Source organism: Rhincodon typus, chromosome 5 (genome assembly GCF_021869965.1).
Source record: "Rhincodon typus isolate 14 chromosome 5, sRhiTyp1.1, whole genome shotgun sequence".
NCBI lineage: Eukaryota > Metazoa > Chordata > Chondrichthyes > Orectolobiformes > Rhincodontidae > Rhincodon > Rhincodon typus.
Window position 1 is genome coordinate 89,616,653 of NC_063336.1, and position 27,372 is coordinate 89,644,024.

Below are 27,372 nucleotides of genomic sequence, written 5' to 3' on the forward strand. Positions count from 1 at the left end.
TTCTGGATAAGTCTAAAATGCAAACAAAATTGCAACCAATAAAAGTACTGCATGCTTTTGTACACAAATTGGCAAACTTTCAAAACCCAAAAGTCAACACCTTTTTAGGCTTTGCACAATATAAATGGATACTTCTTGGCAATGACCGCTAGTTAACATGGGAAGCCCACCTTATTTTAGAGATAAAATGGGGAAAAAAAAAAGAAAAGACAGCTTTTAAGTACAGCCTAGCATATTCTCTTGATGTCTCAAAGTACTTTACCGAGAATTAGCTGCTGCTCAAGTACAGTTGCTGTTGTAACATAGAAAATCATAGGACAGATATGCACACAAGCTCCCCAAACAACAATGTGTTAACAACCAGATAATCTGTTTCAGCAATACTGATTGAGAAATAAATATAGGCCAGTTCACTGTGAAAAAAATCTCTTGTTTATTTTCAAAATAATGCCATGGGATTGTTATCATCACTTAACTGAAGGGGACGCCTAGATTTAATGTCTTAGCTTCAAAACAGCAACACTGACAATTCAACTCTCCCACAGAACCAGAGCCTCAGCCTAGATTTTTGCTGTGAAGTCTCTGGACTGGAATATGAATTTGCTGCCTCTGGGACAAGAGACCAAGTGAGCAGTAGCTGACACACAGCTATTTTATGGAATTATTCGAATGGTTCGACTAGCCAACTCGAGATGCGCACAAAAATTGTAAATATCACAGCACGATCCTGCAACATTTAACACTTGCCAAAATGACAGCACTGGAGCACTTTTGCACCTAACCAAATGCAAAATACATACAAGATATTCACTGATAATACAACCACTTGTAAACTTTTATGTGAATCAGTGGGGATTTTTTACTACCACTACTTCCATTCATGGTGAAAGCTTGTAGCTGTCATATGTACGTTTGTTCATAATTTGTATGTATACCGAAAATAACCAGCAATCCTCAAATCTATTTCTTCAGCATGCCCAAATTAAAAGGGGTCTCCCTATAATTGTTTTCTTTTTGCTAAGATAGTAACATGTCCACAATGGTAAATGGCACAAATTCAATTTTCAATAAAGCACACCTGTATCAGAATTGCCACAAACTGAAGGCAGAACACATTCCATTAACTAAACCTCAAAGTTGCATCTTAGTACATGTACAATTCTTCCTTCGTTGACCATATTTATTGTACTAAAGTCATTTATGGCACTGACCGTTTGCTACCAGGCAAGCATTCTTAATTACCTATTCCCACATTCCCTACTGAACAATTTCCCTAAATTCTTCTCAATAGATTTAAGGATCTAGTATCCTGATTTAATATAAACAAAACAGTATACTGAACATGGGGGCTGCCCACTATTACCTTGGTCAATCAAAATAGACCAACTATTACCTTCTTGTTGGTCAAAGTTCTGTGCAAATAGATTTTGTTATTAAATTATTCGTTGAATTAAGAGCACAAGATAGCCAAGATAGGGCACAAGCTGTAATGGGCACTATGTTAATTATTCAAACTTGACAGCTGTGTCCTCAGTCAGTGTGGGAAAACACTCAGTCTGATGCAATCTAAGGAGCTCTACTCAGCTACACCTGTTACAGCACCAAGGACTGAAAACGAAAATCCCTCAGCAAATCTTGTGTTCATTTGTTATTTAGCCCTTTAGAAGTTCAAGCAAGTTCTTTTCTCATTGCAGATCTCACCATACCTAGTTATTTTGAACATCAAAATATTGGCAGATACCTGATCATAAGACCATCAAGTTTTACTACACAAATCGCAGTAAATGTAACAGCATAGCAATTTTGGGAAGCAGAGAAAAGAGGAAAATATATATTTGTCAGTTCACAAATAAGTGACATCTTTTTAAGTGAAATCAGGCACCGTGAACACCAAACTCATACTACAACAATAAATTTACTGGTTCCTTACAAGTGTTTCACTATATTTTAGAACGCTTGGTCTCAAATCCCACTTTTAATGGCACACGAGCTACAATGATATATAGCAGACACAAACATATGAATTCAACCTATAACATTTTCTTTTCATCTTGTATTTATTTTTCCTCAAATTCGGTTTGCCGAAAGCCAATATATTCTTGTCCTGTCAAAATGCTTTTTTTTAAATCTTGTTTCTAACATCTCCTTTACCATTTTTATGGGAATATATGAAAAGCAATAGGTATTCAGTGCATTGCCATTCAATTAGACTATGGCTGTTCATTTACCTCAATGCCACTTTCTTACACTATTGCTACATCTCTTGGTGTCATTAGTCTCCAAAAATCTGTTAATTTTTGTCTTAAATATGCTCAATGATTAAGCTTCCACAGCACTCTGGGATACAGAATTCCAAACATTTACCACCAAATCAAAATATGCCTCATCTCAGCCCTTATCCTGGTTGCTAACCTGACAATCATATCCCCTCTAGATAATTTTTTTTGTTTCTTTCCTCGTCCTATTAACACTCACGTTGGCCCTACAAAAGCAACTGCCTTCCACCTTATAGCAAGCTTTCCTTTTGTCCTTTGCTTTATTGTGAAAGCTTTCATTACAAATACAAAAGCATTTAACATCAAAACTCATTAAATCTGGAAGAAATGCCATTGGAGATTTCAGAGAGTTAGTAAAAAGCAGTACTTAATTTTATAAACATAAAAACGAACATTGTTTATTGGATTTTTGGTGCATTTAATTTCAGAGCTATTGAAAAGACAATTAACCCTTTATGTCAACAGGCTGGGTTAACTAGCAAACTGTTAAATTAAATAAGCAAAAATATGCATTTTTCATCTGAAAATTTCCGTCGAATTCACTGCATGAGAACCAATTATTATCCCATTCAAATTTGAACTTTTCTTTATTTGAGTATGATGCAAGATGACCTACGTGTCTTTTCATTTCTCTTTCACTAATTAACAGGTATTATTTTATAGATAATAAATTATAGATGATAACTCTGACATTATATAGTGCAAGATCAGCTTACAAGACCCAACACATTTATTTGAAATTACTCTCTCTATTATTCTGACAACTTTTGCTTGTTTAAAATCAAACACTCAAGTTCTCTTGCCAGGTACGAATAGAGGGTGCATAAGATATTGATGGATGGTAAAGGATATTTGGCCCACTGCAATATATCCATGAAGATTCTGAGATCTCTCCACTTCTTCTGTGTTTCACCTCCATTATTACATCAGCAGTTGCATTGATAAAATCTGTAAGAAATTTCCTGATACCAGTCTTAAAGTTGCCATTGATAGTTGGAACCTCACTGTTCATAAAATGAGACAAAAAATCTGTCATCCCATCTGATTTGGTCTACTGATGACTCCAGTCCCAATTATTTAGTTGACTCTTAACATTGCTGAGGCAACCAAGGATGGAACATTTCTCTTCAGTGTACTCCACAAAAATCAAAACAAAATTACTTTATAGGCAAGTCCATTCAGAGGTGAAACTCTCAAATGTGTTTCGTATTATAAGTGGATCAATTACATTAGGAATTGACCTCACTGAGATCTTCTCTCAGCTGCTTTCCTTACGACTGGTTGTATGGCATCAGCAGGACAGTACATTCCACAGAAGAGTCTACTCGACTCAGAATATTAACTCTGTTTCTCTCTCCACACATGCCTTCTGACTTGCTGAGCTTCTCCAACATGTTGTGTTTATTTGAGTGGGACTTTCTCAGATTTGCATTCTATTGTTATGACAACTGAATTGAGAAACATTGCACTAAAAACCATGCACAGTACAACAATATCAGATGTGATCCTTTAAATTGGAAGTTAAACCATGGCTGAGTTAGATACAAATTAAAGATTCTATTGCACTATTCAACAATGACCAGACAATGTTTCCAGTTTCCTGGTCATTCATTCATGTTCAGCCAAAAGGCTGCTTCTAGATCCTATTCATTTCCGATGTTACCAGAAACAAATGGGTACATGTAATCAGAAAGACCGGGTCTTTCTTGTGAAAAAAGGGCTACGGGGTGATCTATTAGAGGTCTTTAAAACTGTGCAAGGTTCTTAAAAGGTGGGTATAGGGGGTATGTTTCCTTTTGTGGAGAACTGCAGAACTAGAAGTCATCTATAAACGATAGTCACCAAGAAATTCAATAGGCAATTCAGAGGACATTTTTCACCCAAAGAGTAGCAAGAACGCGGAAATCACAATCACAGGGATTATTTGAAGCAAACATTATGGATGAATTTAAGAGAAAATAAGATAAACCTATGCAGGGAAGGGAATTTGTGTTCACAATGGGAGATTTAGATACAAAATGATTTAGATACAAGTGAACATGAACCCCAGCATGGACTTGTTGGGCCAAACAATCTTGCTTCTGTGAAAGTTGTGAACTAAATTAATTAACACTTATGTTAAAAAGGGGTGACAGAACTTCAGAGAAAAATGCTAAATTCAATTTAGAATATTTTAGAGGGCAAAAAAAAGCAGAAAACAGGGACAAGGGAGTGACAACAGGGATATCAGTTTTAATGTATTCCACTACTGCAATAATCTCATTGCTATTCAAAGTCTTGTGCACGGTATGTGGCCATTACATCACACTTACAGGCCTTATACTGGCCAGCATTCATTGTCAGTGAACAAAAAAAATTCTATCAAGACCTTAACATTAGAACCACATCAACTACACTGATAGTCCATCCAAACACTGAAGTACATTGCATCCATATTTACAAGAGATGTAGTTAATATAGTAGTAAAGGATGAAGCAGGAATAATACAGCATAGGATAAAAGCACATAAAGAAGTATACTCACAAAAAAAAAGTCACTTAGTCTAATTGAATGAATCCTAATTTGTTCAAGAAATATACAATGAAAGTGTGGAAAGCTCAGCACAATTTTTCAAGCCTCCTTTAGTTTCGAGGGTAGTGCTAAAAGGACTGGAAATTCACAGGTATTACTCCTCTGTTAACAAAAGGCCAAAGAATTAAACCTTGTAATTACACAGAGCAGTCAACATAACGTTGCTGTTGAAAGCTCTTAATGACAATAATCAAGAACAAATATGGGCTAACAAATTAATGTCTACATTGATTAGCTAAAGGCAAATCATGAATCAATAACTTGATCAAGTTATTTAATTAAGTAATGGATAGGGCTGATGAGGGTAATAAGGTTGACGTGCATGTGGATTTTCAGAAAGCATTTGACAAGGGATATCAAGTAATTTGTCAGTGAAATTAAGACCCATGGGATTAAAGAGACTGTGAAAGTATGGATAAGAAATTAAAGATATATAAAGCTGAGAGTGGTGGCTAATGCTTTTCTGATGAAGGGTCTAGGCCCAAAACGTCAGCCTCTCTGCTCCTATGATGCTGCTTGGCCTGCTGTGTTCATCCAGCCCTGCACCTTGTTGTCAGTGGTGGCTAATGGTTGTTTTCATGCTGATGTATACAGCCACATTTTCTGACAATCGGAATTGAGACCACTACATTTTGGTATCCACTAATAGCCTGGAGTTTGACATAGTGTGCATAATTTCAAAAAGTTTGCAATGGCTTTAAACTCAAATTAAACTCAATTAAAAGAACAGTAAGAGGGTGACATAGACAGAGTGATGACATGAGCAGTTACAATTTAACCCAGTATGAAATTATCAGTTTCAATAGCAAAAATTCCTGCCTTCCATTCCATCACAAGACCTTCTCTTTTGCTCTGTCCACTACTCCTCTTTCTGTGACTCGGTACTTGCTTAAAACCTGTTATATCTCTGACTTCAAGGTTGCTGAGCTGAAGCATTAACTCTGTCCGTCTCTCCACATCTGCTGCTTCATCTATTGAGTCTTTTCAACATTTTGTGTTTAGTGCAGATTTCCAGCATTTTGCTTTCACATAAACTATAGCACATAATTTTAAAGGTGTTGCTAGAACAGAGCGCCCAGTGGTCCATGTACACAAATCTTTGAAAGTAATAAGTTGTTGAGAGCACAAATGTGATTATTGCCTTTATAGATAAAGGAACAGAGCAGAAAAGCAAAGAAGTTATGATAAACCTTCATGAATCTCTGGTTAGACCTCAGTGAAATACAGTGTTCAACTGCCACGTAAGTAGATAGGATGGTAAAGAAGACATACGGCATGCTTGCCTTTATCGGTTAGGGAATTCAGTACAAGAGTCAGGATTTCTGAAGAAGGGTCTCAATCCGAAACGTCAGCTTTCCTACTCCTCTGATGCTGTTTGGCCTGCTGTGTTCATCCAGCTCTACACCTTGTTATCCAAGAGTCAGGATGTCGTGTTGCAACTCTCTAAGACTTTGGTTAGACCCCACTTAAGAGTATGGTGTTCAATTCTGGTCGCCACACTACAGGAAGGATGTGGAGGCTTTGGAGAGCATGCAAAAGAGGTTTACCAGGATGCTGCCTGGATTAGGAGGTATGATCTATAAGATAAGGCTAGAAAAACTCAGGTTGTTTTCTCTCGAGTGGCTGAGGCTGAGAGGAGACTTGATTGAAGCGTATAACATTATGAGATGCACAGGTAGGGTTGACTATCAGAATCTTTTTCCCAGAGTTGAAAAGTCTAATACCAGGAGGTACGAATTTAAGGTGAGAGGGGGAAAGTTCAAAGGAGATGTGAGGGGCAAGTTTTTTTTTAAAAACAGTGGTAGGAGTCTAGAATACGCTGGCAGGGTGGTGGTGGAGGCAGATACGATCGGTGCATTTAAGGGGCTTTTAAATAAGCACATGAATGTGCAAGGAATGGAGCAATGCGGACAAAGGGCAACCAGAAGGGATTAGTTTAGTTTGGCATCATGTTTGGCACCAAATCATGAGCCAAAGGGCCCATTCCTGTGCTGTACTGTTCTATGTTCTAATCTTCAAAAATCCCAGAGATTCTAGAAATATCCTAACTGATTGGAAAATTGTAGATCAATTATTAAGGAAGCAGTAACACAATCTTTTGAAATTGTAATATATTCAGCAAGAACTAGCACAATTTTGTAAAAGGGAATCGGTGTTTGATAAAATTATGAGAGTTCTTTGAGGATTTAAGAAGCAGGGTGAATAAAAGGAAACTAGTAGCTGTATTGCATTTGGATTTCCAAAATGTGTTCATTAAGGTGCCAAGGAAAAGGTTATTGCACACACAAAAAGCAAGCTCACGGCCTTGGAGTGAAAATGAGCTTGGATACAGGATTAGCTCGCCGGCATGAAACAGTCAGATAAATGGCTCATTTTCAGATTGGCAAACTGTTAGCAATGAAGTGTAGTAGGGGGTCAGTGGTAGGAACTCAACCATTTACAATATATGTTAATGAGGGTTCAGAAAAGATTTACCACAATGTTACCAGGAATGAAGGGTTTGAGTTATAAAAATAGGCTGGGACATTTTTCACTGGAGCGTAGGAAGTTAAGTGGTGACCTTATAGAGGTTTATAAAATCATGAAGGGCATAGATAAGATGAATAGCAAGGGTCTTTTCCTTAGGGTGGATTAGTTCAATACTAGGAGGGATATTTTTAAGGAGAAAGTTTTAAAAAGGACATGAGGAACAGCTTTTCACACGGAGAGTGGTTCAGGTAGGGAACGAACTGCTAGAGGAAATGGTCGATACAGGTACAGTTACAATGTTTAAAAGACATTTAGATAAGTTCAGGAATAGGAAAGGTTTGGAGGGATACGGGCCAAATTCAGTCACGTGAGATTTGTTTAGTTTGGGAACATGGTTAGCATGGACTAGTTGGGCCGAAGGGTCTGTTTCCATGTTGTACGACTCCATTTGAGAACACCGCACTTTAGGAAAGATGTCAGGTCTTGGATAGGACGCAGAAGGGATTCAACTCAAATGAGGAATTTCAGTTGTATACAGGGACTGGAAAAGCTGAGATTCTTCTCCATAAAGCAAAGAAGATTAAGAAGGAATTTGATAGATTTGTTCAAAATCACAAGGAGGGTTGAGATTGAATAAATAAGGAGGAACTTTTTCCAATAGCATAGTGGAAAATAACTAAAGGGCACAGATTTAAGGTAATGGCTAAAGAAGCAGAAATGACAGGGGGAATTTTCTTTTAAATAAAAAGTTATTATCTAGAATGCAACACCAGGAAGGATGGTAGAGGCAACAGTAACTTTCAAAATGAAATTATGGAGGTTTTGTAGCAGAGTGATAGCACGCTTAATCCAGGCCAGAAGTACTGGGTTCACATCACTACCAAGATTTGCTGGCCACAGAGTAACATTTGTGATGCAGTTCAACAGGATAAGCAACTGAGAATCCTTTCACCACTTCTTCAGATGGAGAAACGTTGGTGAGAAGGTATGAGGAGGAGGAGGAAGAAAGTTGCAAGGTAATGTGGTAAGGAGAGTGAAACTTATCGGGACAACTCCACCATAGGCTGGCAGAGGACTGGTAGTCCAGAAGGTCTCCTTCTGTACTTTATCATTCCATGATAATGAAACCAAATATAACGGAGTTTCCGATCATAGACTAGCAAGTCTCAACATATACCAATCTTGGAAATAAATTCTTCTTCAGTGAAGGTGGTGTGTACAACTGGAAATAGTGCTAAATTATAATGAATAAAATGACACTGTTTTCCGATAAAGGTCTTCAACTGATGCACAAGAATTAGCATAAGAAATGCCTGCTATAAGCCTCCCTCCAGGGGCCTCTTTTTGCGAATGTAATTTGAGATTCAAGTTCAAAGTTACAGCCTGGTCTTGCTGCTGCAGATTCTCATCTGGTTATGGAAAAATTATGCGAAAGAGAATCATCGTGGAATTTTCAGCTCCACAAGAGGTGAGGTGTAAACTCCAATGCCCAGATTGTTCTACAATCCGCATGGCATAACAACCATGTGGAAAACCAGAATCGGGTTTGCATCTAGAGGAAATATTTTACTTATGTGATTAATACTGAGAAACAGGTAGACAAAGAGAAATGCATTCAGAGACATATGGCTCCCACTATATGCAATAAAACACAGTAAATTATGTAACCATGCACACAAATAAGCATCAGCAGCACCAAGTGGCAAACAGATAGCACTGAAATCATTTACAGTGTTTGATTTAATTTGTCATTAAAGTTGTGAACATTGAATAATTTATAGCCTCAGACAGTATAATCCGAGTCAGAGTCAGTCATTCTCGCACTATGGAGACTAGCCAGACACCTAAATGGGGAAATGTATTACAGTCAGAAAACCTCCTCAAACAATACGGCGCCAACATCCACAGAAAGAAGAAAACATAGCTATCACCTTAATAAGTGACAGAACAAGATTGCAAGGATGAATTGACTAAAACTTAAGAAATACTTGCAAAGTAAACAAGCAAAAAGAGCAGACTGTTTTGTTAAGTGAAAATTTAAATTCTGTTGCATTTCTAACACATGAATTTAGCAGTATTACAAATATTTTACCTTTTGTCAGCCATCAAAGATTACTTCAGCATGTTGCTTTCTTGAAATGATAACAAAACCTCTGCCACCTTAATTAAATAATCTGGTTTTACCTCATGGCTGTGTTTGGGACCTTATAATGCCCAACTCAGTTGCCAGGTTCACTGACAAAATAGTGATGCTTGGAAAAGTAATTTACCACCAATGAAAGGGCACTACAGAAACAGAACTTTAACCTTTCCTTTCTTTTCACATGCTGGTCATTCTACCTAACTCAGGGTAAGAGTTTTGGACGCAATGTGTTTTCCATGACAAAGAGGACATATTTTCAGTGGTTTAAACACTGCCAATCTTTGCCCATTTTAGTCCATCCACAATCAAAATGTTCACTCACAATGGCTAGATTCAACTAATCCAATGCTTACCATGCTGGCCAACCATGAATTTAAGTTTATCCAGAGCTCTATTACCCATTATCTTTTCCCACGCTCAAGTTTCATCTGTACCTCAGCGGCAAAACTTCCAATGATTCAAATGTTATGGGTTTAAATTCAACTTCAAGAATTTGGGAGAATGAGCTAGGCTGCATTTAGAAGGTCCAGCTTCTACAGATACCTCTCACCTCTCAGACCAAGCTTCTCCAGTTTCCTCCTTTTACTTAGCATTCATTTTGGCCTGCTTACATTTTTATGAAGCACAAAAGCTTCTATAGCTGCATTGCTTAGACTGCAGCAAGACCATGATAAACATCAAACTACAAAACTAGTCCCTGACTAGTCGGGACCAGTCCTGCAGAAGATTTACCAGTTTGTTCACGTTTTATAATTCTATTGCATTCTATTGTCTTAAAGAATTATATATTGCTTATTCAAACCCAAAAGAAAACTGCACAAAGCATGTTTCGAAGCCCTCTAAATCTCTCAAAATGGACTTCTCTCAAAAAAGTGTAGCTGAAGGGTTTAAAAATGATGACAGTGAATGAAAACACTAGAAACATCATTAGCATTTTCAGCACAAAATAGCTTCTGAACTCAGGTCCAAAAGGAAGAAAACAAACACATGGACAGAATTACTAGTACAGAACACTGTGAAGGAAGTTCAATTAATGGCTGAGAATTCCATGACGAGTGATGTCAGCTCTCCTCATTCTATAGATCACATTTCTTTGTCATGTCTGATGGTTTTGTTATTGTGCAGTAGTACACATTATGGTCTTTGAAGCTGTAAGGTAAAAAAAAAGCATTGCCTTATGAATTATAGAAGTGACCTTGCAATATTACTGAGTATTTAGGCTTTAAAATGTGGATGTTAAGACAGGTTAAAACTTCTATATACAGACCATAAGACAAATGAGGAGGTAGTTGAGATTGTAAGAGCAAACAAAGTTCTTAAAACATGTAGCTGGATAACACACATCACAGAGATGTTGCAGGCAAGTTACCGTGGGTGTGACAGGATTGCACAAGATAAACAAGTGTGGAATACCATGTCAGCAGATCACCACGTAGCTACAAGCAGCAGCAGCGCAATACACAGTTCTAGCTCACTAGTTTTAAATTTACAGGTCGCCAAATGTAGTCAGGATACGTGGATTTACATCTTCTATCAAGGTCTAATATTACTACAGCTTGGATTTAAATTCACCAATCTTAGATACAAAATCAGCAACTGTAGTAAAACAATTATGCTTATAAAACTCAGTAAGATATGGTGATTTGAACGAACGCACTAAAAAGGAATATTTCAGGAAAATGCACAATAAATTTATTTTAAAAGAATCAAATCTGAAATCGTATCATCCGATCCTTCTCCTCCAAACTTTTTTCCAAATGGCATTTCTACTGCACCCTCTAAAAATGACAGTTATAGGTTTCCAGGATTTTTTTTAAAATTAGGCCTGAAATCAAAGCAGAAGCAATGATAAAATATAAACACTTCAGCGCTAAAATATTGGTACAACCGACACTAACGATGTACAATATAGACTTAAAACTACAGAACTGTAAAGTGACTGAAATTCTGACTGAGGTAGGGAATTCAACACAAAGATTGAATAGGAAAAAGTATTACTGATGGTCTGTTGTCATCCCTGCTGAATGCTTTCCAACTAGTGATCACCAAAATAAATTCAGCCATTTGTTACAACTTCCAGTTGCATTACACCGGTCTGCTGAGAAACGACTTGTGACCTGATCTGGTGGTAAAATCTCCAGGTGACATCATGCATCCACACCCAAGCTGAGTCTTTGCATTTGCACAAAAATAATCATGTAACAATGCCATAAGTAACCTTGTTCATCAATATGACTAAAACATTGTCATCAATCCACATGGGAAAAAAAGGAGACATGGAAAACAATAAAAATCAGATTGTTAGCTTGCTTAACGTAGAATCTCTATTAAGTTCAGAATTACCTGCAAAATAAATCCAAAAAACAGAAGAGATTTAGTAATAATCAAGAAAAACATGACAATTCACAAGTAATAGCACTGGAGTGTTCTCAATCCTTCTCAGTAATAGGAGGTTAAAAAAAAAACGATTTTACTCATGAATCTCAAGCCTAAACGGGCGTAACCTTTATTCATAGTGATTGCAACAATACTCAACAAACCAGGTATTTTGTACAGAGTTAAGCAAAAATTTAAGCATGTAATTCAAGAAAAATATCTTGGTCAACATTTATGAAACACCTGGAATTACTATTTGCCAGGACAGAGTTAGAACAATTGACTTTCAGCTATTCCCCACGCCAGGCAACAGGCAGCTTCCAGGTTTGGATTCCCTAGCTCTCAAATCAAAAGCTGACATCAGAAAGAAAAATCTTGATGAGAACTGAAGTGCTGGAAACTGCATCAAGGCACTAATATCAATGAAATTGGCAACATTATTACCACTAAGTGTTGAAGACTTTGAAACCTCACTTACTTTAGAGGTCCCAACATTCATCATTCAATTCTTCAACTCTGCACCTGGACTGAGTATTTTTCTGTGGAACATGCAGCATGAACAGTGAGGCAGACAACGTTGATATTACAGATGAAGGAAGGGGATGGGGTCATGAAACAGAATACAGAGTATTCAATAAGCTAGATGTTGGCATTGATGATTGACCCAAGCTTCACTGAAAAGACACCAGATAAAGCTAAGTGAAGGAGACAGTCAATTAAATGAGAAACATTCATTCATTCAGCAGCAAAAGCAGAGCAGTCAATCACTTCAAACATAAAGAATCTGAAAACCTTCTTAAAAACATTGGCAGCAATAAGTGCTGCCAGGAACATAAAAGGAAAAACAAGTCAGGAAGGTGACTTTTTTTTTTTAAAAATAAAGAGAAACTGATGGCAGTTATGGCAAAATTATCCTTTAGGGCATTTGCCAACGTTAACACTCTGAAAACAGGATAGTTTCCATTTTCTGAAGAAGGGTCTTGGCCCAAAACGTCAGCCTTCCTGCTCCTCTGATGCTGCTTGGCCTGCTGTGTTCATCCAGCTCTACACCTTGTTATCTTAGTTTCCAATATGTCTGAATTGACAGAATTTAAGTATAATGGGTTCTTCCACAACTGGTTCACATTTTAAATGAAAATCCAAGTAAAAAAGAATGAATATTTTTTAAATGGACTCAGAAGTGATGTCAAGCACCATCTCTCTCTCTCCCCACAGATGTAGCTTAACCCAAGTAGTTCCATCATTTTCTGTTTTATTGGGTTTCCAGCATCCACTGTATTTTACTTTCATTCCACTAATAATGGTGCTTTAAAGATTATTCATAAATCCAAAGATTTTACACAGGACTTGAAAAACACTTATCTTTGAAAGGGACATATCCAAATCTTACAAAGTGTGTGCAAAATGTTGCACGAGTATTGTGAATCTTTAGTCTTTGAAATATAGAATCTCAATCTGATTCAGTGGGCCTCACTCAGCAAAGTAAGAGTTATCGTAGAAGTTATTTTTAGTCCGCGACTATCCTAGGGTTATGGACTGTTGCCCAAAATATACAGTTAATGGGCATATGTTTCTTGTTACTGGTACCCATAACCAGACAATGAAACTGAGCCGCTGCCCTTGTTATAAAATTAATTGTTCTGGACACTTAAATCAAAAACAGCCATTCTTCCCAATACATCTATGACTCAAGGGGAATGAGGAACTTCAATTATAAAGGAAAGGATAGAAAAATCAAGTCCTTGGACGGAAGACTAAGATCCTTTAAAAAAGACATATCTACATATTGTCTTTAGCATAATAAACATCCCTACGGGATTTATGACAGAAGAAATTAGAAAGCATAATTAGACATTGATGCACAATAGGTACTGTTAGAAACGATGACCAAAAGCTTGGTTTAAGAAATTGGTTTAAAGGTGCATCTTAAAGAAAACAAGGCAGAGACATTTAGGACAAGAATTCCAGAGTTGACTGTTTTGGCAAATGAAGGCATGGTCACCAATACAGGAGAGATTAAAAATAGGAATGTTTAAGAAGCCAAAACTGGTTCGCCATAGACACAATGCTGGGAATTTAGATCAAAAGAGATTAAAGAGGTAGGAATACATAAGACCATGGAGAAATGTGAAAATGCCGTAAAGACATTGCATAAACAAAAGTTGACGTAGTCAACTTAAGAACAGGGGTGGTGAAAGAATGAGACTTGACTTGAGTTGGAACAAAGGCAGCAGAGTTTAGAGAACCAAGATTGCAAAGGGTAGAATGTGGAAGACAAGCTAGGAATGGTTTAGAATAATCAGATCTCTGGGTTACAATGGCACAGTGGAAATTTTACCAAATGAATTGAAGTGAGGCAGAATCAAGTGACATTAAGGAGATAGAAGTTGGCAGTCTTTGTGATGACACAGGTATAAACATCATGCAATACCCAGTGCAAATGCAACTGTACTGCTTTCATAAGAATGTACAAAATTGTTTGACAGAAAAAGAACACAGTTCTCTTTCTGACATCCTGGTAGTTGCATGATATAGAATTATAACAGAGTTGATGATATAAAGCAGCTATCAATTAATAATCATTTAATCTACAACAGATCCACGTGAAGTGCATATAAACTGCATTTATTTGTACAGGTAGTGGGTATTAATTGAAAGAAAATTTGTTCCTATATAAATATACACAGATTGTAAATATGATTGTTAGGTTACCGATCTAACACGCAACCAAGTTGCAGAAAGTGTTCAAAATCAAAATTCCAAATTTCCATAGTTCTGAAGTATAAAAGCAATCTTTTCCTTCACAAACATGCTGCAGTTACCACATCATGTTTCATATTCATGATACACTGCATCCCAAGTTATAATTTTCTGAAAAATGTCTACTAGGCGATGGCCTAGTGGTATTATCAGCAGACTGTTAATTCAGAGACCCAGATAACATTCTGGGGACCAGGGTTCAAATCCCACCATAGCAGATGGTAGAATTTGAATTCAATAAATATCTGGAATTAAGAATCTAATGATGGCTGTGAATCCATTGTCGACTGTCAGGAAAAACCCATATGGTTCACTAATATCCTTTGGGGAAGGAAACTGCCATCTGTACCTGGTCTGGCCTACATGTGACTCCAGACCCACAGCAACATGGTTAACTCTTATCTGCCCGCTGGGCTATTAGAGATGGGCAATAAACGCTGCCAAGCCAGCGATGCCCTCATCCCATAAATGAATAAAGAAAAAAAAATCTAAGTTGCACCTGCGCGTCCGAAACAGTGAAATCCTGTAAACTGTTGTCTTTTGACACAGATAGGTGAATGTATAACAAGTCTGGCACAAAAGACAGATAAAAAGCTCCAAGCACAATTCACTGCCTGCAGGAGTGACTATTCACAGCAACACTGATCCCTTTGTGCTCCTCTGAGGATTTGAGTTTTGTGGCTGGATCACAAAACACAACATAACAAGGCAACTTTTATACTAAGTACCAGTCCAAATTAGCTGTGACAGATTTTCTTGATCACCTATAAGTTTATGGACTATGGCGAGAAAGGACTTTTAAGCTTCGGTGAGGTCAGTGGATGCAGTATGCAATACATACACTATAGAATTCAGCATTAAATACAGCTGACCTCCTGTGGATTGCTTATGCATTTTATTGCAAGCCCTAATTGCTGTCCACTATTATTGATGTTGGGTACATAACATGTAACGAGTTTGGTTTTCCCTGCCAACTCCCATTTTTCTGCCTCTTTTCCGAGTTCATTCCTCATCAACTTTCCCACTCCCCACCTCAGCTTTAGAGTCTCCTCGAACAGTTAGGTATCAGCTAAGTTGGGAATACACCTGAAATATTGTTGAAACCTTGTTTAAAAAGCTGCTTGTCTCAAGTACACACACTTGTAAGTAATTCGGCATCCATCCAAAAGTTTTACCTATTCGTGGATTTTGTTTTTTTTTAAAATTCAGCTCCATTGTGTAGCTGCAAAATGTCATTTCCCGTAACCACTACTTAGAAGCATACAGGTAATGGGGCACAGCTCCTATCACTTCATGTGATACAAATATGAGCTGCCTGCATATTATTTCATGCTACACAATTCACAAACAAATACTACTTCTCCCTATCACCCTCCCTAGCAACTGGTGTATAGTATAAACATGACTCCTGTGCAGTCCTGGTGTAACTTTCTTAGTTTTTAGAAATCAGCCTGTAAAGTGACACCAATGCCCAAGAGTTATGTTCAGGCTCCAGACTAAACAATCAGTAGGGAAGTGTAGCCTGTTGCCAGTTCACTTAAATATTTGTCTAAACTGCCAATCCTATAAAGCCCTCAGTCTGATTCCATCCAAAGCAATTTAAAATTTACTGCATTACATGTTTCTAGATACAAAATTAGTGGCCTTAATGGCTTTTAATCATCAGGGATTTAAAATAAAAGTAGGATACAAAAGCGCACAAACACTGAAGCCAACTGAAAGCTGAAATCTGGAAGCATCCAAGAAAGAAAGATTCCATATTCTGTGGGCTGTAAGCATTTTAAAAGATAGGATTTCCTCATTTAAAATACCAAAACTAATTGCTTTCATTTCAAAGTACATGCTGTCCTCGTCAGAGTTACCAATTAGAGGACTAGTTTTTGTGCAAGCATTAATACACAAATAACATAATTCAAATAACTCACCAGACTCAACTGATGAGGGAATAACGTGAACAATTAAAATCACACTACATATGAGTGCAGTGAAGCAGTCATAAACAAAGAAATGTGCGTTTAAATTCCAACTTCCAATAAAACACAGATGGTAACTAAATAATTCCAAACAGATTGTCAGGTTTACCACAAAGGCAGAAAACCGAAAGAACTGTGGATGCTGTAAATCAGAAACAAAAACAGAAATAGCTGGAAAAGCTCAGGTCTGGCAGCAACTGTGGACAGAAATCAGAGTTAACGTTTCAGATTCAGTAACCCTTCCTCAGAACCCTCAGGTGGGCTGAGGAAGTGTCATCGTACCCAAAACATTAACTCTGATTTCTCTCCACAGATGCTGCCAGATCTGCTGAGCTTTTCCAGCTATTTCCGTTTTTGTTACCACAAAAGCATTTTGCTTTAATACCAGGAGACAGCCAGGGCTGTTTCACACAGAAATTTGGGCCAGCATTCAAAATAAGTCAGGCTGGGTTCCAAAAAACAGATATAATAAAAGGGGTTTCTTTTAAATGAGCAAAATTTCTCAAACAAGGATACCTGATTTTTTTTTCAATTTTGTCAGTTTTATTAAACAGAAAGACAGAATAAAGTTGGAAGTGAAAGAAATAACACCTGAAATTAAGTTTTGTGGCTCCTAGATGGCAACATTTCACGTAAAAACAAACAAATGAAAGGTAAAATGAAGGTTGCTACTTGGTACATTTCAAACATGTACATGTGGCAACTACAGGGTTTTTACAAGTCATTCTCTTACTTGCAACATGGAATGAAACAGAACAAAACTTTATTTTACAACAGATCCTTGCTGTGAAGTGACATGGAGCAGTTGCAGTTGTTTGCTCCTTTGGGGAGGTGTCAGTATCATGATGAGAAAATGTTATCCCAAGGCACAAAAGTAAACCCATATCCTTCTCAAGTGAGTTCAAATCCACCAGGTTTACTCCCTAACATAATGGTGTGTTTCAGGAGAGAACCAAAATTCCACCTTGTATTGACGAAAAGTGGACCTGCTTTTAGAAAATTGTTAAAATTCACTGCAACCTTTCAACTGCAAATAGATTTTTTAGGGGAGAAGTGTGCGCTTTTCAAAAGGAGAACTTTGCACAAAGAAGTGCAGTAGACACACAGGTAAATTACATAAAGCCACTGCATATTCTTGGGCGACCAGTGCCAGAAAGTGAAATATAAGCAAAGTACTGTGAATGCTAGAAATTGAAATAACAACAGAAGTGCTAGAAAAACTCAGCAGGTCAGGCAACAACTGTGGAGGGAGGCACAAATTGAATGTTTCAGATCAATAGCCTTTCATCAGAGTTGATACAATTCTGACAAAAGGCCATAAATAAAGGCAGAAAGGAATAAAGTTGATTTTATTACCACCAATAGATTTATCAACATTTCTTAGCAAGATTAATTGCATTTACTGTTTCCATTCACCATCCTTTTTGAAATACTAAATTAAATTCAGGCTATTTCTTATTGGCTACCCAATCCTATTTCTAATGACAAAAGGGATTCAAGCACATTTTCATCACTGAGGAAGAAATACTGAAAAAAAAAGAGACTGTACAATTGTTCCAGTTATTGCATACCACAATGTGCTACTACTTCAAATAAATCCAAAATACCATTTACAATACTGCTTCACGCAAAGGCATCAGAATTCCCACAGATTAAGTTTGCCACAAACGTAAGATACTACTTCACAGCAATGGAGCTTTGGGAAACCACATTGACTACTACCCAAGAAACTTTTTTGACATTTCAGATCGAAAATGCTCTAGAAAATATGGCTTGAAAATATATGAAGCATTAATCTTCATAATCTACCAGCTAGGCCAGTATTCACTGCTTAGTCTCAAGTACCCTTAAGAAGGTGCTTGGAGGATAAATGGATAAATTAGAGGAGCAATTGAATACACAGGATCTTTAAGCTATATTTTTCGTTCCTCTTTAAGCCAGAAGCCTACGTAACATCTCTGTTTGGAACCCCTACAGAGGGAGCACCTAAACCAATCGCAGGCAATACAGAAAATGGGAACATATAAACATATGAAATAAAACATAATTCAATGAAACTTTTCCCAAGGTATGATTCTTCTTGTATACCCACAATCAAATAACTGTTCATCTGAACTTTTAATTTGCAAGTTAGTGACTGCTCCTGTTCCAGAGGCATGAAAGGAGAGAAAAACATGATGAGCCAGATGACAAAGCAGGACACAGAACTCTACTAATCACAGGGCCACATTGTGTCTGAACATAGATCATGATTACTAGTAGATTATTCACTGAATGGCAGGGCATGCAAACCTGCTTGTATTGTCACTCATTATTTACATAATCCTGCTTCAGAACAGGGTCATTGCTTAGCAATCAAAAGCAGGAATCCTGAACGTCGTCCTTGCTTTGTTCCACCCCTACTTGGGCTAGAAATATTAAGGTGTTTCAAAAGTCATTGCAGTGAGCTTATTAACAAATTCATCTTCCTAATTGATATGGATTATATACCTCATGGTCTTCTCACTGAGCCAGGAGACCCGTGCTAAATACATGAGCTTCAGTGTAAAATAGTCACCTCTGTATTGGGTTAACAAACTGGAAGATCAGAATTTAAAAACGTTACACTCCTTGCATATTTAAAACAAATGAATACATAATGCTGGTAACACCTTATGTAATTAAGTTTCAAGTTCAAAAACAATTTAGTTACTTCTGTTTATGGCTTGATCAGTGTCAACCACCTTAGGTAATCAAAGCAAAGTCCAAACTTATTTGGTCAGTTTGACAGAAATTACATTCAGGCAATCATTTTCCCCAAACACGGCAAATTCTAGATGGCTAAACAAGAAATGTTATCAAATAAACCGAGCAATGAACGCTGAACTTCAATTTCTAAACTAACAAATCCCCTGGTCAATGGTGCAAATGCTGAACCAGAAGATATTACGGGCATAAGTGACACCGTGTTTCACCATTTTCTAATTTAATTTTAGAAAATACTAGTTTAGGAGTACAGAATTCAGTATTGCTGAAGAAAGGTACTTTATTTAAGCATTTTGTTTTGCACTGATCAAGACAATTCACAATAAATCGCAGAGTAAAAGGACAGCAACATTTATACTGCGAGAGGAGAGTGCCGACTGGTTCGCAAGTGAACTCTGATTAGTAGAAGCATGCCTGGAGAATACGCCAGTTACTGATGGCTGACAGTTAATGGCCAAGCTTTTAGACCATTAGGCGATAAGACACAACAGCAGAAGCAGGCTAGTCAGCCTATCAAGTCTGATCCACCATTCAAGGAGATCATGGCTGATCTAATAATCCTCAGTTCCAATTTCCTGCCTTTTTCCCTTACTGATTAAACATCTATCTCAGCCTTGAACATAATTATCAACCCAGTCTCTAATTCTACAGATGCATGACTCTCAGAAGAAAATTCTCAAATACATTTAGACTTTAATATTACATGCACTGTGCCCATTTCCTGATACTTCTCATGAACTGTCCTCATCAGTGCAATACAAAAAGCCTCAACAAATCTATCCTTTTTCAGAAATTCTTCATTCAAGAAAATTTACAAATAGGGCATTATGACTTTATCAGGATTGAAGCTGTAGCTCCATAACAAATGACATGCTGGTGACAGTCACCATTCACTAACTCGTCAGCTAATTCACTTACAACGGAACAACCACCTAGTTAGGATGAGCAGATGTCGTTAATTTATCAATAAAATTGCATTTTATTTTGAATGAATTGAATAAATGACCCTGTCATAAGTACCATGTAAAACAAAAATGCTCAAGTCACAAAAAAGGTGTGATTGGAACATTGCAAAACTATGACAAGATGTTTTATTAAAACCTAGACTGTTGCAATGTTAGTGGAAAGATATCAGGATGGAAAGCTCAAAAGCTGAAATTCAGACTTTTGTACACTCTGGTACATTAATGAGCTACATAAACCTAAAAGTCATTAGGTTTATCCTCTAATCACAGTGCAACAGATGGAGACCATTCCATCCATCATACCAATGCCTGCTCTTTTGCAGAGCCATCTAGCCTCACTTCACTTTTCTTTCCCTAACTCTATGCAACTAATTCTCCTTCAATTATCTATCCAATTGCTTTATGAAGGCTGCTATTGAATCTGTATCCACCATTCTATCAGGCAGTTCATTCATTGTGTATAAAGCTGTTCTTTCCTCTCCTCTGGTTCTTTTGTTCATCATCTTAAATCTGTCCCCTCTGGTTATTAATACTTCAGCCATTTGAAATCTTTATTTCTATTAGTTGCTATCAAAATACTTCAGGTTTTTAAACATCTGGATTAAATCTTACCTTTTTCCACTCAGAGGGGTTCAAATCCAATTCTGTGCCTCTAATAATCTTTCATCACTTAAAATGATCCTCTTCAACTTCTTCTGTACCCAGCAGGATGCCTAGAATCGGACATGATATTCCACCTACAACCAAACTAGTGCTTTCAAAAGTTGACTAAAACCTCCTGTTTTTGTACTCCATGCCTTGAATTTACAAAGGCAAGGATCACACATGCTTTGAACTGTTTTGTTAACCTTTCCTGCCACTTCAAGGAAGTGTGATAAAACATCCCCAGATCCATCCCTTCTTGCAGCCCCTTTAAAACTGCATTAGTTAGCATCAATCGTTCATCTTCATTATTCTTAAATTTTCTTCAACCATTTCATATTTTTTGCAATGATATTGTCATGCCACGTGACAGCTTCTACTGCACAGACACAGATCCTTTAACCAAAATCATCTCTTCCAACCAGGTTTCCCAAACTAAACTAGTCTAATTTGCTTGTGTTTGGCTCATATCCCTCCAAACCCTTCCTATTCGTGTATCTGTCCAAACAGCTTTTAAATGCTGTAACTGTACCTGCATCTAGCACTTCCTCTGGGAAGTAATTCCACACAGCCTATGGCCATACTAGTCTGAAAATGCCCAATCTCGTCTGATCTCAGAAGCTAAGCAGACTCAGGCCTGGTTAGCACTTGGATGGGAGACCGCCTGGGAATACCAGGTGCAGCAGGCTCAAAAAAAGTGGGTGACACGGTGGCTCAGTGGTTAGCACTGCTGCCTCACTGTGCCAGGAACCCGGGTTCGATTCCATCCTCGGGCGACTGTCTGTGTGGAGTTCGCACGTCCTCCCTGTGTCTGTGTGGGTTTCCTCCGGGTGCTCCAGTTTTCTCCCACAGTCCAAAGATGTGCAGGCTAGGTGGACTGGCCATGGTGTCCAGGGACGTGTAGACTAGGGGGATGGGTCTAGATGGGATGGGGGAAGTCGGTGTGGACTAGTTGGGCTGAAGGGCCTGTTTCCACACTGTAGGGACTCTATGATATGAACCACCCTCTGGAAATACTGCCCTTCAGGTCCCTTTTAAATCTTTCTCCTCTCATCTTAAAATTATACCCTCTGGTTTTGAACTCCCCTACCCTAGGGAAAAGACCTTTGCTATTCACAATATCTATGCACCTTTTACAAACCTCCACGAGGTCATCTCTCAACCTCCTCCACTCCAGGGAGGAAAGTCCCTGCCTAGCCAGCCTCTCCTGACAACTCAAACCCTCCAGTCCCAGTAATACATTTATAAATTGGAAGGGGTGCAGAAAAAATGTAATAATATCTTTCTTATGGAAAGGGACCAGGACTGTACACAGTACTCCAAAAGTGGTCTCACCAACGTCTGGTATGGCCACCAGCCTGTCTCTGCCCACTAGAATATTGTTACTAACTGCCCCTCACTCCATCCATTTCTAAGTTTTACATCATCTGAAAACTTTGAAGTTTTGATCTGTACCAAATATATAGCAGAAATAATAGTGGTCCTTGCACTTAAACTTTGGGAACTCCACTGTGTTGTGGTGTTTATGGTTCTAAGTGTCTGAAAGGGTTAATACTGAGAAATGTCTTAAGCATCACCCACTATGATGTCATACTAACATGATGGGCAAACGGCTTAGGATCTCAAAGAAATAAAAGCTAACATCTAGGTCCTATTCAATTTCCCTGTAACAATGTTTTATATCAGTGTGTTAATTTGTACTACGTTGCTAACATGCAATTAACTATGTCTAGCTTCAGACAAAAGCCTCTTCCTATCAGGTAAGCAAGTGTTTTCTTCAACCATATCAGATCAAGTGGATCCCAGTAGATCCCTACACTAAAACAGGATGAGAGCAAACCCACCCGTACTATGCTGTGGTTGAGACAGTTCTATGAAACAAGGTTAGCAATGAGAATAGATCATACATTTATCGCTCTCTAGTCTGAAACACAACTATTCACCAATACAGTCCCATTCAATGGAAGGGTCACCGGACCCAAAACATTAACACTGATTTTTTTTCTTCACAGATGCTTCCAGACCTGCTGGCCTTTTCCAGCAACTTCTGTTTTTGGCACCAATTTCTCCTTTTTTGTCCCTCAACTAATTTTGTACCCATGCTGCTACTGCTCCTCTTATCAAACGGGCTTCAATTTTGCTAACATGCGATATTTTATCAAATGCCTTTTGAAAATTATATACAATCAACTTAATAGTCAACCATCTCCATTATATAGCTAAAATCAAATCAAGTTAGCCAAACAGGAATGTCCTGTAAATGTGTGCAGCGCCTCATTTATTGATCCATGCTTATCCATATGTCTGTTGATTTTCTCCTAAATCATAGTTTCCAAATGCATCCCCACCACCAACACTTAACTGACTGTCCTGTAATTATACTTTTTCCGACTCTCCATTTTTGAACAGGGGTAATGTTTGAATTCTCCACTCCTCTGGTCGCATTTCTGCATTCAAGGAGAACTGCGACCAGCATTTCCACAATTGCGACCCTTACTTCGATCAACCATTTAGAATGCATTCCATCTGAACCAGATGACATACCTATTTCAAGTACTTGCAACCTTTTTAATACTCCCTATTCATTTATCTGGTTTTAATTTTACCCAGCATCTTAGCTACGTCCTTGTTTAACTGGTCTTTGACAAAGTTCTCCTCCCTGATATACCGATACAAAGTCCTGATTTACTTCCTCAGCCACACCTTCTACCTCCATCCATCTTTGGTTCCTTATCAGCTCCACTGAAAAAACTTTTACCGTTAATTGTGTTCATGGAGGATTAAGTGATCACCCAGTATATTTATTGAACTGTGCCCTTAGATAGGAAGAAAGAGGATATAAAATAATTGACAAAAATTGGATTAATTTGATGGAACTGTCCAGGTTTCGCCATTGGGTTGCTTCTCCCACCATGCAAATCTGACTCTTCCAATTTGTTCAATTTCTTAATATGACCACGTAAAACTCAAGAACAAGTCAACGTTTCAACATACAGAGGCACATACTGGCTCAGATGAAATTGAAAAAAAACTGAAAATATCCCTTTACCTTCACAGTGAGCCATCAACATATAGATTGCATTTGTTCAACAATATGTAGTACAAACCATCACAATATGTAGGAAATCATTATCACTGGAGGTAAATAGGCAAGTCCGAAGAGTGGAAATCAAATTTTGAACTTGTATTTAATAATCCAGCTTCAAGTGACATTTACTGGAAACATCCATGCATTTTAGCCACTTTGTGGAATGCACAAAACATTCCACAAGCAAAGGCTTAGTAGGGAGGAGGGATTAAAACAGACAGTTTGTTTGTGGGTCAACTAATCGTAGCTGTTATCATTGAACTCAAAGACTCAAACACAATTTATATCTTCAAGCCAGTTTCAGTTTTGATCAGTAAACTGAACAAGATATCTCACTCCTTTACAATATTGAATTTAATTTTTAAATAGTGTGATTTTAAATGAACCTGTGCATTTCTTCCAAGGTTTATACAAAAGGTCTAATTCTCAGATAGCATTACCTCAAATAACATGCCTACAAATCCATACAAATTCAGTTATTAGCCATGTACCTCTTTCAGTTGCACGGACTATTAAACAGGAAGGCATTTTAATACCTTAACCTAAATGCAAAATGATACAAAATAGTCACCATTGAGGTCATGTTTAATAACTACAGCATACCAATCACAATTTTCTGCAGCTTGGCAGTGTCTTGCAGAATCAGTAGAAAGAGAGAGACATGTAAGTTTACTGTAGCTTTATGTTTGTGCACAAAGTTGGCAAGTTTAATTTCAGTCCTGTAACTTAGCTATTTCATGTGGAAAAATAACCTCAATCACTTTAAAACTTGCTCAAACAAATGCCTGGACTTCAGTTTTCTGACAACAGTTGCCAATAGAGCTATCAATAAAAGATTTCAATATCTCATTTGATGATGAGTAAGGTATTCATACCAGCAAAATGATCCACAAGGCCATTGGTGCATTTGACACAAAACTAGGAAGAAAATTTAATGACTCATTTCCCCTTGGAGGATTTTGACAGTTACAAGCAGTGATATGTAGCTAGAGAAATATCCCATGATACAATACATGAGCAATAAAGTGTTGTGGAGAGACAACTGGCCAAAGCCCTCTAATAATTAAACCAAAACACAAGCCCCAATCTGTTAAACGGGAGTACAAGTTCCCTTCTAATAATTACCCCCGAAACATGCCTTCCCCATCGCAATCTGTTAAGAGTAGTTAAAGAAAGAAAATCCTTGATCCACTTTATAAATAACAAGAAACAATTTATTTATTTAACCCTAACAATGAACAAATTAACCCAACAATTCCCCACTAGACTACTAACTATCCCTAACTGGCCTAAATTCTACTGGAATGCTGCTCAAATAAACACAAGTCCCACTTATATAAATCCAATTAATAAGACATCAATAAATTAAAATTTAATCTCTTCAAGTTCGCACAGACTGCCTTCTGGAACATTCTGCCTTTTCCATTATTCCATAAACACTTTTCTTCGACTGATTCTGCTGTCAGGATTATTTTCTCAGTAATTTCTTCTGCGAGGACTCTAAGCTAAAACTGCCTTGGCGCTTTTAATGAATTAGATGGTGCTTTCTCTGAAAGCAATAAAACAAAGATGTTGTCTCTTGGCAATTGGCTTTCCCCTTGATCTCCAAAAAACATTTCTTATATAATATCCCATCAAATTCTTATAATATGATTGGTTTCAGGAATTCAACATCATCAGTTTTTTTTTTAAATTCAACTGGCTTTGAATCACTGAGTGCTTGGTTTACATTAATTGGCTAAATTCAAACTTGCTGTCTTGGTAAAAATGCTGCTTGGCTGTTCGATACAAGATGCTTCAATTCGGGCACTTTCTGTGCACAGTACTTGTAAACTTCCAAGCACAATCTCTTAAAAGGGACTAAGCACTCTTTTCCCCCCACTATCTCTTTTTTTAAACCAGCCATTCTAACTTCCTGCCTTTCAATTCATGAATACTCTACCCAATTTCATAATACCTCCGCCCTTAAGAAAAAAATGAACCATCATTATGGAAAGAGGAAATAACAAGAACTGCAGATACTGGAGTCAGAGACAACACAGTGTGGAGCCGGAAGAACACAGCAGGTCAGGCAGCATCAGAGGACCAGGAAAGTTGACGTTTCGGGTCGGGACCCTTCTTCAGAGATGGGGAGGGCAAAGGGAGCCGGGAGATAAATAGCGAGAGGAAGGGTGGTGCTAGGGAAAGGTAGGTGGGGTGGTGATAGGTGAAAGCAAGGAGGGAGTGGTGAGGATTGTTCAGTTGGATGGGTAGGGCGGATAGGTGGGAGAGAAGATGGACAGGTCATGTCGGGTCAAGGAGGCGGGAGAGAGGATGGGTGGGGCTGCGGAAAGGTAGGTGGGGTGGTGATAGGTTGGATGAAGGTAAGGGGTAGTGGGGATTAGTTGGCGGAAAGAGTGTGGTGGGCCTACCCTTTCCACCAACCCGACATGACCTGTCCATTTCTCTCCCACCTATCCGCCCCACCCATCCCACTGACCAATCCCCACCACTCCCTCCCTGCATTCACCTATCACCATCCCACCTAGCTTTCCCCAGCCCCACCCCTCCTCTCAGAGCTCCCTTCCCCCTCCCCCATTTCTGAAGAAGGGTCCCGATCCAAAATGTCAACTTTCCTGCTCCTCTGATGCTGCCTGGCCTGCTGTGTTCCTCCATCATTATGGAAAGATGGTTTCATTTCTTTTCTAAGTTTTAATACCATTATCGCAAAATACAGGGGTCAGTAATTTAAAGTTATACATTTTCAAGTAATGCTGCATATATATATAGAACTGGTACAATCCAATCTTATCTATAAATTTTCTTTTAAACCCATAATAAACACATCTGCAATAGCATTTTTACAACATGTACAATTTGTAAATTAAAAGCCTGTAACATAAGACTCTAAGGAAATAGTTTTGTATTTTTGTCCTTAAATCTTTAAAAAGACGAGGGGGTTATGGTCTGTATACACAACCGTCTCCGAAATACTGTTTGTAACAAACATTAAATTGCTGTAAAGCCAGTACCAAATTCAATAACTCTTTTTCAATGGTGGAGTATTTTCTCTGATGAATACTGAGTATCTTTGAAAAGTAACCAATTTGCCTTTCAATTCTGCCATCATCCTCCTGCATCAACACAGCTCCAACCTCCCTATCGCTGGTGTTGGTAGCAACTTTAAAGGGTTAAGAAATTTGGTGTGGTGGTTAACACGGCCTTTAAATTCTCAAATGTCTCCTAGCACTGTTCTGTCCACCAAAATTTCATATTTTTCTTTAGCAAATCCGTCAGCGGTAGCATCACGCTAAAGTTTGGCACAAACTTCCGGCAGAATCCACTCAGTCCCAAATATCGAAGCAGCTCTTTCTTCCAGTGGATC

At 38.0% G+C, this 27,372-nt stretch overlaps 1 protein-coding gene and 1 pseudogene across 2 annotated transcripts in view; one reads left to right on the forward strand and one right to left on the reverse strand.

The window, feature by feature from the left end:
- The window catches only part of lrrc1 (leucine rich repeat containing 1), a 156,734-nt gene that overhangs the window by 119,588 nt on the left and 9,774 nt on the right, over nt 1-27,372 (reverse strand). The gene's annotated exons all lie outside the window — the stretch shown is intronic.
- LOC125483222 lies at nt 21,491-21,609 on the forward strand (annotated as a pseudogene).